General features: G+C 41.7%; 1 long non-coding RNA gene across 1 annotated transcript; it reads left to right on the forward strand.

The window, feature by feature from the left end:
• The first annotated feature begins 6,990 nt into the window (after positions 1 to 6,990).
• LOC144583160 (uncharacterized) lies at positions 6,991 to 9,537 on the forward strand. Its single transcript, XR_013536804.1, has 2 exons — positions 6,991 to 7,128; positions 9,262 to 9,537. It is a non-coding gene; the product is annotated as an uncharacterized LOC144583160 (long non-coding RNA).
• The last annotated feature ends 906 nt before the right edge of the window (positions 9,538 to 10,443 follow it).

Below are 10,443 nucleotides of genomic sequence, written 5' to 3' on the forward strand. Positions count from 1 at the left end.
ACTTTAACCTGGAAGTAATCACAGAATCATTGAGTTGGAAGGGGCCTATAAGACCATTGAGTCCAACCCCATTGCACAACGCAGGGATCTAAATCAAAGTAAATCTGACAGATGACTGTCTAATTTTCTCTTGGATTCCTCCAGTGTTGGAGCACTCAGCAGGTAATCAATAGCCCATATCAGTGGTACTGTGAATGAACAGATGGTAACAACTATTCCAGATTAATTAGTCCAGGACAATTAATTAACTTCCAAGTGAATTAATCCAGATACACTTGCACCACTGAACAAGTGAATACTGTATCTCCTTGATTCTAGGAGGAAAAAAAAGGAAGGGGAAGCTTGTATAGCCCTTATACACCATCCAGAAATAAGGGTGGGCAATAACAGCAATAAAAGTATGTGGAATTAAGCCCACACAGCCTAAAGGGGCTTTAAAGGTAAGTGAAATATGTAAGGAGTGGTTTTACCAGGTCCACATCCTCAATGACTTTCCTTGGCTGGGCGAGGATTTGAACCCAGGCCTCCCAAGTCCTAGTCCACGCCCTATCAACTACACCACACTGGGTATCAATACCATTATTCAGCCCTTAAAATCTCACAAGCAGAAGTTAGCTTTTGAGTCTTGTAGGACCCTTTATCGGGGTGGGGGTGTGCGGGCAGAAGAAAAAAAAAAGTTCCAAAAAAAATCATGACCAGATGCACGGGCCAGATGTCCTTGTTTAGAACAAGTTCGAAAATGGAGGTGGAAGCTCTTGTGCTGCCTAGCCTGATAAAGGGTCCTACTGGATTCTAAAGCTGGCTTCTGTTTATGAGATTGTTTGTGGCTCAGAAAAGGTTGTCATCCACGCTCCTGTTTTTGTACTGCATTCTTCTCTCCAGTTATCAGGCCAGTAAGGTGGATTTCAGTAACTGCTAAGTTCTTGAGTCCTGAAAGTAGACTCAAATGTTATTCCACTTATAGTGAATGTTGTTGAGAGCCACTCTGATGGTCAGTCTGCTAGAATGGCTGAAGTATATCCAGGTCCAAAGAGATATTGGGGAAAAAATGAGGAGAAGCATTGGTTTAGTAGTACAGACAATAGGTGGGTTCCACTCCTCCTTTAACCACAAAAGTCACTGATAGACACAGGCCAGTCATTTGAACTGCAGAGTTGTTTTGAGGGACATGAGGGTAAGAAGTATGGTAGGACTGCCATATCCACAGAACCCAGAAACGCACTTTCCCAAGGTGTATTACCAGGATGAACCACTAGATGGAACCAGAGATTATGCTATATACCACTGGTTCTTAACCTTGGGTTACTCAGGAGTTTTGGACTGCAACTCCCAGAAGCCTTCACCACCAACTCTGCTGGCTGGGGTTTCTGGGAGTTGCAGTTCAAAAACATCCGAGTAACAAAGGTTAAGAACCACTGCTATATACAGGCGGCTTAAAAGAAAAGCACTGGTGGACGGATGTCTTCCTGAGAAGTAGTTTATGGTGAAATTAAGGGGAGGGAGTAGCTGCTGATTTCAAGGAAGCCTCTCTTGTAAACATGAGGGCAGGAAACCCAATCTTTTGCAAAGACTGGGCCTGGACTCCTCAACAATGCAGACACACACACAAAAAAACTGGAGGTAAATGCTTCACTTATCCACTATTTTCAGTATCTGTGGGGGGCTTGGAGCTAACCCCCCACGGATATTGTGGTCCTACTGTATCTGCAAAGGAGAGGTCTTTGGAAAAAGAGTAGGAGAAGTGTTTTTCAGTACGCACTGAGAAACCCATATCCATCAATCATACCCTGGAATGGTAGAATAGGAGTAAACAGATAATTCTCCACCCCACCTTACTTCACTTTTGATTTGCCAGAATGAAAAGTTATTTTGTGAGTTTATACCTTTATTAATGGCTTACTCGTTTTTAGCCTATTTTTGTTTAAAACTTCATCATAGGGAACAGCCAGCAAATCAAATTAACTAAAGCCAAGATGGAAAGAATCCTTGACATATAAACTAGTATATTATTAGGCACAGACCTAAGAGGCAATGGCATGGAATAATTAAACATTTCTACGGAATTTACATCCAACACACCTACCTGTGATATATTGGGAAAGGGACTAGGTTGGGTCAGCAATCTTAATACATTGCTTTCTGTTAGCCTAGGGCTGACAGCACTTGTTTTAGCACCTATTATGTTAATATTGTGGTTCATAATTTATCATCCACAGTATTTTGACTTGTTACCTCCTTGAGGCGGTCTTGGCTGGTATTAGAATATCTAAACAGGGAATTCTAAAGATGATAGATAGGTAAATTAGATTCCAAAATGTCCTGGAATGGCTCTGGATTTTTATTTTTATTTTTAAAGGTCTCTCTCTGTGTTGCTACAAGACATTCAAATGCAAGGAAATCAAAGGGTTTTTTTGGGGGGGGGGAATGTTGGGTTATCTTTTTGGACTGTAGAGAGTGTTGAAACATGCTTGGGCCGTTGGCCGATTGGGGCTCATGATGGAGAGAATAAGGACTTTATGCCACAGTTTGGAGGTTGTGGAATATGATATACCATAACAGTGGGCTTAACCGATATTCTTGGTTATTAAAGTGATGCTCCACACATCACGAAGTCCAAGGGCCATTCTTGCAATCTCTGCACCACCAGCCCATTTTCCCAACCCCTCCATTCCCTTCTCACTCAAACTGGAGAATTACTTGGGTTAAAGAAACGTAGCATCCTGGCATGTTTAAGATTAATGTTAGCATGTCTTTTCATAGATTGCACTTCTCTTCTTCAGAAGTGCTAGCTGAAATCCTGTTGTTTTAATGCTGGTGACGGCATCAGCTGCATAATGTTGATGACATCATCAGCTGCAGCTTTCTACCCCTACAAAGGACCTGAGACTCCTCTGGATTCCTATCATTGGGCTGGCATCATTGAAAGTGTGCCAATCGTGGCAGTAGCCTGGCTGGTGCTGCCCCACCTCCCCGCTCTGCTGGCCAGTCAGCAACTGAGCAGGGAGGCTCATCATCCCGCCCCCTCACCAGAGTGGCCAGCCAAGCAGGGAGGCAGGGCAGCACCAGCTGGGCTTCTGCTGTGATTGGATACTTTCAGTGTCAGCCACACATGCTGAGTGGACACCCAGCTCAGGGGCTGAGGGTCCAACTGGCCTGACCACCTGTGCTGGTGAACTTCATATTTTCCTTCCCCAGGAGACAAATATGAAGCTCCCATCTCTAATCGTTACTTCCAGCCTTGGAATTCAAAGAGATCCCTGCCTTTCTTCTGAGTTGTTCCTTTCCCCTCTGTTTCAGTCTGTTGAAGCCAGTACTGTATACAGTGGTGCCTCGCTTAACGAGCGCACCGTATAACGATGAAATCGCATAGCGATCCGTTTTTTCGGATCGCTAATGCGATCGCTCAACGTTTTTTAAATGGGGAAAAATTCGCTTTGCGAAGACCGGCAAGCGTTCCGCTTACCGATCTTCGCAAAACGAACCCCGACGATCAGCTGTTCGGCGGCCAAAATGGCCGCCGGAAGCCGGGAAATGGCCTAAAATGGCCACGCGCAGCGTTTTCGCACCCTCGTTAAGCGAGGCGAGGGCGCGAAAATGGCTGCCAGCCATCCTGAAGCTTCGCTGAACGGTGAGTATTTGGCCTATTTGGAACGCATTAAACGATGTTTAATGCGTTCCAATGGAAATCGCTGCCCCGTTCAGCGATGCTTCAGCATAGCGAAGGTTAATCCGGAACGGATTAACTTCGCTATGCGAGGCACCACTGTATTTGTTGGTTAGATCTCTTCACAACTGGAAGCAATGAAATGTTTTCATTCTTTCTGTTGCTCATCTCTCACATGAGAGTTATTAAAAGTGTAAGTGCCAGTTAAGGAGAAAAAGCCAGCCTGTGTGGCCTTGGGCAAGCTGCACAATCTCAGAGCCGCCCCCAGAAGAAGGGAATGGTACACCCCTTTTGTGTAGTCTACCTAGAGAACCTATGAAAGTGTCACCATAAGTCAACATTGACTTCACAGCATGTGATTATTATATTATCACTGAATTCTAATAGCGGTGTGTGGCAGGGGAGACCTGTGGCAGGTCCTGGAGAACCAAAACTGGCCCCAAGACTCCTGAATTTGCCCACTTTTGGTTTAATACTGTGTAGCACACTCCTTGGCTTGAAAATGTTATTCCTTAGATGGAGACAATATTGGCAGTTCACCGAACCTGCGTTGTTGAATACTTGTTATTTTCTATCGAAGACAGAAGTTGGGGAAACTTGGAAACTTTCTTACTTCTAAAGAAAGAAGTCATTTTAAGTCCACTTTCCATCTCACAAGTAATTAAGCCTGTTTTCTTTGATTTAGGTATCTGTCTGCGGAACTGGGGTTTGGGGGTTCGATTCTCCACTGTGCCTCCTGTGAGCGGAGCCAGCCTGTGTGGCCTTGGGCAAGCTGCACACTCCAGGGATGACCCCAGAAGAAACAAATGGTCAACTACCTCTGAGTATTCTTTACCTGGAATTCCCTGGAAAGGATCACCACAAGGCAGAATTGTCTTGACAGCGCATGATTTATTATTAACATTTCTGACAACTCAGAACACCTCCACCTGGAAGTCTCTGTGTTTAAACTGATCCATGATCAATTCTGCGCAGGGCACGGGAACTTTATTGGATGATGACAAACTGTTAAGGTATATAATTTTTATATAGCCTGAACATAATATGTGTGTGTGCAGAACAAGATTGAGATGACATCATTCCTTCATCCCTGGCTGATGCAATTTCTCTGCAATATGAAGATTGCCACACCTGTGTGCATGAAGTCACCTTAGACGTGATTGGACCAGACTGATGCCAGAACTGTATTTAAGAAATGAACTCTGTACAGTCACTCTCTTCTCCTGTGTACTGATGTCTGCATGTCATGCTGCCGGTTTGAATACTGAATACTGAAGTGCTGTATGTATGTATATCCTGTATATATTTTGTAAATACACTGCTGAAAAGAAGAAGCTGTTGTGTGCGTTTATCTGCTCTTTACTCTGCGAGAGACAAGATAAAGTCACAGACGCACACTCCCTTAACAGAGGTTATGGGCCCAGCACGCTTCCGCTGCGCTGCAAACGTGAGTAAATGAGTAAATGAAAGAGGAGGAGAGCCTAAGCAGCAGTGATAGTGAAACCAGTTCGTCTGTAAACCCGGGGAAGGGAAGGATACAGAGAGCTGCAAGGATGGCATACAGCACGGGAGGAAATATAGGTGGCCTGGCCATAAATAGACTGAATGAAAATAATTATAGAACGTGGGCAATTAAAGCGGAGATGTTGTTGAGAAAGGAGGGTCTTTTTCGTTACGTTACAGCCCCCCCAGTGCAGCCCAGTGAGGAGGAAGAGGCAGAGCATGAGAGAGCTCTTGCCACGATCATTTTGGCCATTGAAGATTCGCTTCTAACCCACATTCAAGGACTGGCAACAGCAAAAGCAGTCTGGGATAAACTAAAAGGCATTTATCAGAGGGAGACGACAGGCACAAAGATTTCTCTTACCAGGAGGTTGTTCCAGTGCAGAATGAAACAGGATGAATGCGCTTCGGAACACTTAAAAAATATGAAGGACATGTTTAATCAACTGCAATTAATGAATGTTGTCTTCCCTCAGGAACAGCGCGTTTATATTTTGCTAAGTTCTCTGAATGACGATTACTCCATGCTAGTAACAAGTTTGGAAAGCATGCCAGAAACTGAGCTTTCAGAAGAATATGTGACAAACAGAATTCTCCAGGAGGAGCAGCATTTAAAACAGAGAATGCTGAACAAAAAGGCAAGCCACGTGCGCGCTGACCATGAGAGACAGAGATACGCTGATGGCAGCGTGCCCAGGAGGCGGGCAGACGGAGAACAAACAGGAAGAGTGATGATGACGAAAGCCTGTTTCCTCTGCGGATCCACCGGAACTGTGACAAAAGCGGAAGTCCTCCAAGGAACAATAGAGACGGAAAAAAGAAGGTCTCCAAAAGGTTTCAACAAAGAAACGACATGAGGCCGGTCTCCTTGGTTACCAGAGGAACGAGGGACAAGGTTCCGGGCAGCCACACAGAGGCGTGGCTAATTGACTCGGGGGCGGTCGTACATTTGACTAATAATAAGGATCTCTTTTGTCTTTTAGATGAAACCAGCCTCAGAAGTGTGATGATGGCAAATTCACAAGAGACGGCCGTTGAAGGACAAGGAACTGTTTACATTCCTTCGTTGAATACTGAGATAAGTGGGGTATTTTACGCTCCTGAATTGTCGTTTAATATAATAAGTGTATCAGCGTTGGCTGAGCAAGGGTTCACTGTCACTTTTGAGAAACAGGAGTGTATAATTAAGAAAAATGGTAAAATAGTTGCAAAAGTGAAGCAAGAAAACAATCTGTACATGTTAAAGAGCCAGACACATGAAAGTGCACATGTGATACATACAAACAAACCACAACATGATAACTGTATACATTTATTGCATAGGAGGCTGGGTCATGTAAATTTTAGATCATTACAGAAAATGGAACATTTTGCCAGGGATGTAAACATAAAGGAATGCAAAAATTACTTGGACTGTAATGTCTGTAAAAGTAGCAAGACAAATGTGGCCCCAAAAGGGAGGAAAAGTGACAGAGTCACAACCAGGCCATTTGAATTAGTTCATGCAGATTTAATGGGACCATTTCCTCCATCATTAGGAGGAGCGAAGTATGCAATGGTTCTAGTGGATGATTTTACAAGGTTTTCTTATTGTTATACACTAAAATCTAAAGCAGAAGTATTTGATACATTTAGAAAATGGTTATTTTCAGTAGAGAGAAGATTTAACCACAAGGTGGCGCAGTTGCAAACGGATAGAGGTACAGAGTTTACAAACACAAGGTTTCAAAGATGGTTAGAAAGTCTGGGAATTAGACATAGAAAAACGAGCCCATATAGCCCATTTCAGAATGGTGTTGCTGAGAGACGCAACAGAGTGTTACAAGAGATGAAAAATGCATTGTTGGCAGACTCTGGGTTGCGTCATGGTCTGTGGAGTGAAGCGATACTAACCTCTAACTTTTTGGTTAACAGAATTTATTCTTCCTCGATAGATGACACACCATATTTCTTGTTATACGGTAAGAAACCATGTTTAAAATATTTGAGGGTGTTTGGATGCACAGCTTGGGTGCATATCCCGAAACAACTCAGAAGAAAAGGTAAAAATAAAACAAGGAAAATGACATTTGTAGGGTATGAACCCAATTCAAAGGCATACCGGTTTTTTGATGGGGATAGAAGTGTGATAATCTCTAGGTCAGCCAGTTTTAATGAAGGGGAAAACTGGGACAAAGTACATGCAAACTCACAGTTATACATCCCTCTACACGAAAGAAAAAGTCAGTTAAGACAGACAGGAACACTTAAGCAAGGCATGGATTCCTGTGCTGATGATGAAGAAGGAGGAGCTACTACAGATGAAGAAGAAGAAGAAGAAAAAGAAGGTAGTGATGAGGAAGAGGAGGAAGCACACACTAGTAGTCAGATAGAAACACACACAAATTCACATGGTCCCAGGAGGTCCCAGAGAGCAAATAAGGGTGTGCCACCCAGTAGATTTGAAGTGAATGGAATTACAGTGTGTAATGTTTATATTGAGCCCAGAAACTATAAAGATGTTTTGAAGCTTCCTGATTATGAGAAGAATAAGTGGTTAGAGGCCATGGAGGAGGAGATGAATTCCATGAAGGAACATCACGTGTTCACTGAAACCAAACTACCACCAGAGCATAAGGTAATAGGTAGTAAGTGGGTGTTCAAAAGAAAATTGCAAAATGACGGAAACTACAGATATAAAGCAAGGTTGGTTGCACAAGGTTTTACACAAAAAAGGTTTCTACATTATGATGAGATATTTTCCCCGACAGTTAGATCTGAAACATTGAGAACAACGCTTGCCTTTGCTGTCAGTAAGAATTATGTAATTTACCACTACGATATAACAACTGCATACTTAAATGCAGACTTAAAGGAAGAGTTATATATGGCAAAAGCACCAGGTTTTGAGGGTACTAAACCAGAACTAGTGTACAGGCTAAACAAGGCAATTTATGGTTTGAAACAATCTGCTAAAAATGGGAATGATTGTTTACACCAAGTTTTGATGAAACTAGGATACAAGAACGGTCTAGCAGACCCTTGTTTATATACCAAGAAAGTTGGGAATGATTTAAATATTCTTCTGGCGTATGTTGATGACCTATGTTTTGTAGCAAAAGATCAAAGACAAGTAGAGTTGTTTGAAAAACAATTAAAAAAGGAATTCAAATTTAAAAATCTAGGGCCAATACAAAATTATCTGGGTGTACAAATAAAGAAAACAGAACATGGACTTGAATTAAGTCAAGAACACAAAATAAAACAAATGTTAGAAAAATATTGTATGGGAGAGTGCAAGAATGTGAGTACTCCCATGACAGTGGATTTTCAAAAGGAAGATGAAATAAGTAAAGATTTTGAAAATAAAGATTTATATCACTCAGCAATAGGGAGCCTAATGTATCTAGCGAACTGGACGCGCCCGGACATAGCGGCGTCAGTAAACATACTCAGTAGATATATAGAAAAACCTAGTGAAAAACACTGGCAAGGATTAAAAAGGATTTTTAGATACCTAAAGGGAACATATAATTATCGTTTAATTTTGCAACCATCAAAAAATTTAAAACTGTCAGCTTATGTGGATAGTGACTGGGCTAACGATGAAAAAGACAGAAAATCTATGACTGGATTTGTTATAAAATTTGGAAGTAATATAGTTGGTTGGAAATCACGAAAGCAAAATTCTGTAGCAATCTCAACTTCTGAAGCAGAGTTTGCTGCTTTGTCAGATTTATGCTCTGAATTAATCTGGTATAAACAATTAACAAAAGACTTAAAGTGTAATACAGATAATGCAATAAAAGTAATGGAAGACAATACCACCTGTATACAAATGGCCAAAACAGATAGAGTAAAAAACAGGAGCAAACATGTTGATATAAAATATCATAATGTAAGGGAAGCTGTAAAAGGAAAACTAATTGAATTAGAATATTGTAAGACTGAAGAAAATATTGCAGACATTTTGACTAAACCGTTGTGTGCTCAAAAGCATGAAATGTGTATAGATGCATTGGGAATGTGTAATGGGTTCAGGCAATTTAAAAATTAGGAGGAGTGTTAAGGTATATAATTTTTATATAGCCTGAACATAATATGTGTGTGTGCAGAACAAGATTGAGATGACATCATTCCTTCATCCCTGGCTGATGCAATTTCTCTGCAATATGAAGATTGCCACACCTGTGTGCATGAAGTCACCTTAGACGTGATTGGACCAGACTGATGCCAGAACTGTATTTAAGAAATGAACTCTGTACAGTCACTCTCTTCTCCTGTGTACTGATGTCTGCATGTCATGCTGCCGGTTTGAATACTGAATACTGAAGTGCTGTATGTATGTATATCCTGTATATATTTTGTAAATACACTGCTGAAAAGAAGAAGCTGTTGTGTGCGTTTATCTGCTCTTTACTCTGCGAGAGACAAGATAAAGTCACAGACGCACACTCCCTTAACACAAACGAATCTTTGTGCAAACATTCCCATCCCCTTTGTTGCCCCGGTGGCTTTGTTTTTAATCGGAGAAGATGTGTGAAAACTGACTCTACACATTTCCCCTCCTTGTTATTGGCACAACTGGCTTTGTCAAAGAGGCATATGGTTTATTCAAAGACAAAGCTAATCTTGGAACACTGACATAGTTAAGCTTTAATTTAAAAAGCCTGTGAAAACAGTCAAAAACAGATGGAAAATTGCCATGGAAACCACTAACTAGGAAAGGATAAGAGTGTGTGTTGGGGGGGATAGAGAAAGAGGAACGCATTTATGCCATTGCGGGCAATGATTGCGAAAACGAACATTGTCAGGTTTTTGAATGGTTCAGCAGCTTTCTCAATTTGTTTGGGAAAGTTGGTCCCATTGTCCTCGAACCTCATGCATATATTCCATTTTTAATTTAATTAAAAGCATGTGTATTGTTCTTTGCACCCCACCTGCCAGGAGGTAGATAACAAGTGGCTTACAACTTAAAAAGAAGACATAAACACGAATTATGTGTAAGAATTCAAGCTAAAACAGGGGAAAAACTGGCAGACATGAGCATAGTAAAACCCAACATGGATTACTAAGACATACACTCTCTCTAAAGTAAAACATTCTCTTTAACGCTGCCTGAGAACAACGAACTTTCCTGAGAAATAAATCCTGTGAAGCCATAAAATAGACCATGACCGTGCATTGCTATTCTATGGCTACGTGGAGCAAGGCCTCTGTACATGTTGCTGTTGTGTGCCAACAAGTGCCTCTGACTTATGGAGACCCTATGAATGAGCAGTCTTCAAAATGTCCTA

Source organism: Pogona vitticeps, chromosome 5, assembly GCF_051106095.1.
Source record: "Pogona vitticeps strain Pit_001003342236 chromosome 5, PviZW2.1, whole genome shotgun sequence".
Classification (NCBI taxonomy): Eukaryota; Metazoa; Chordata; class Lepidosauria; order Squamata; family Agamidae; genus Pogona; species Pogona vitticeps.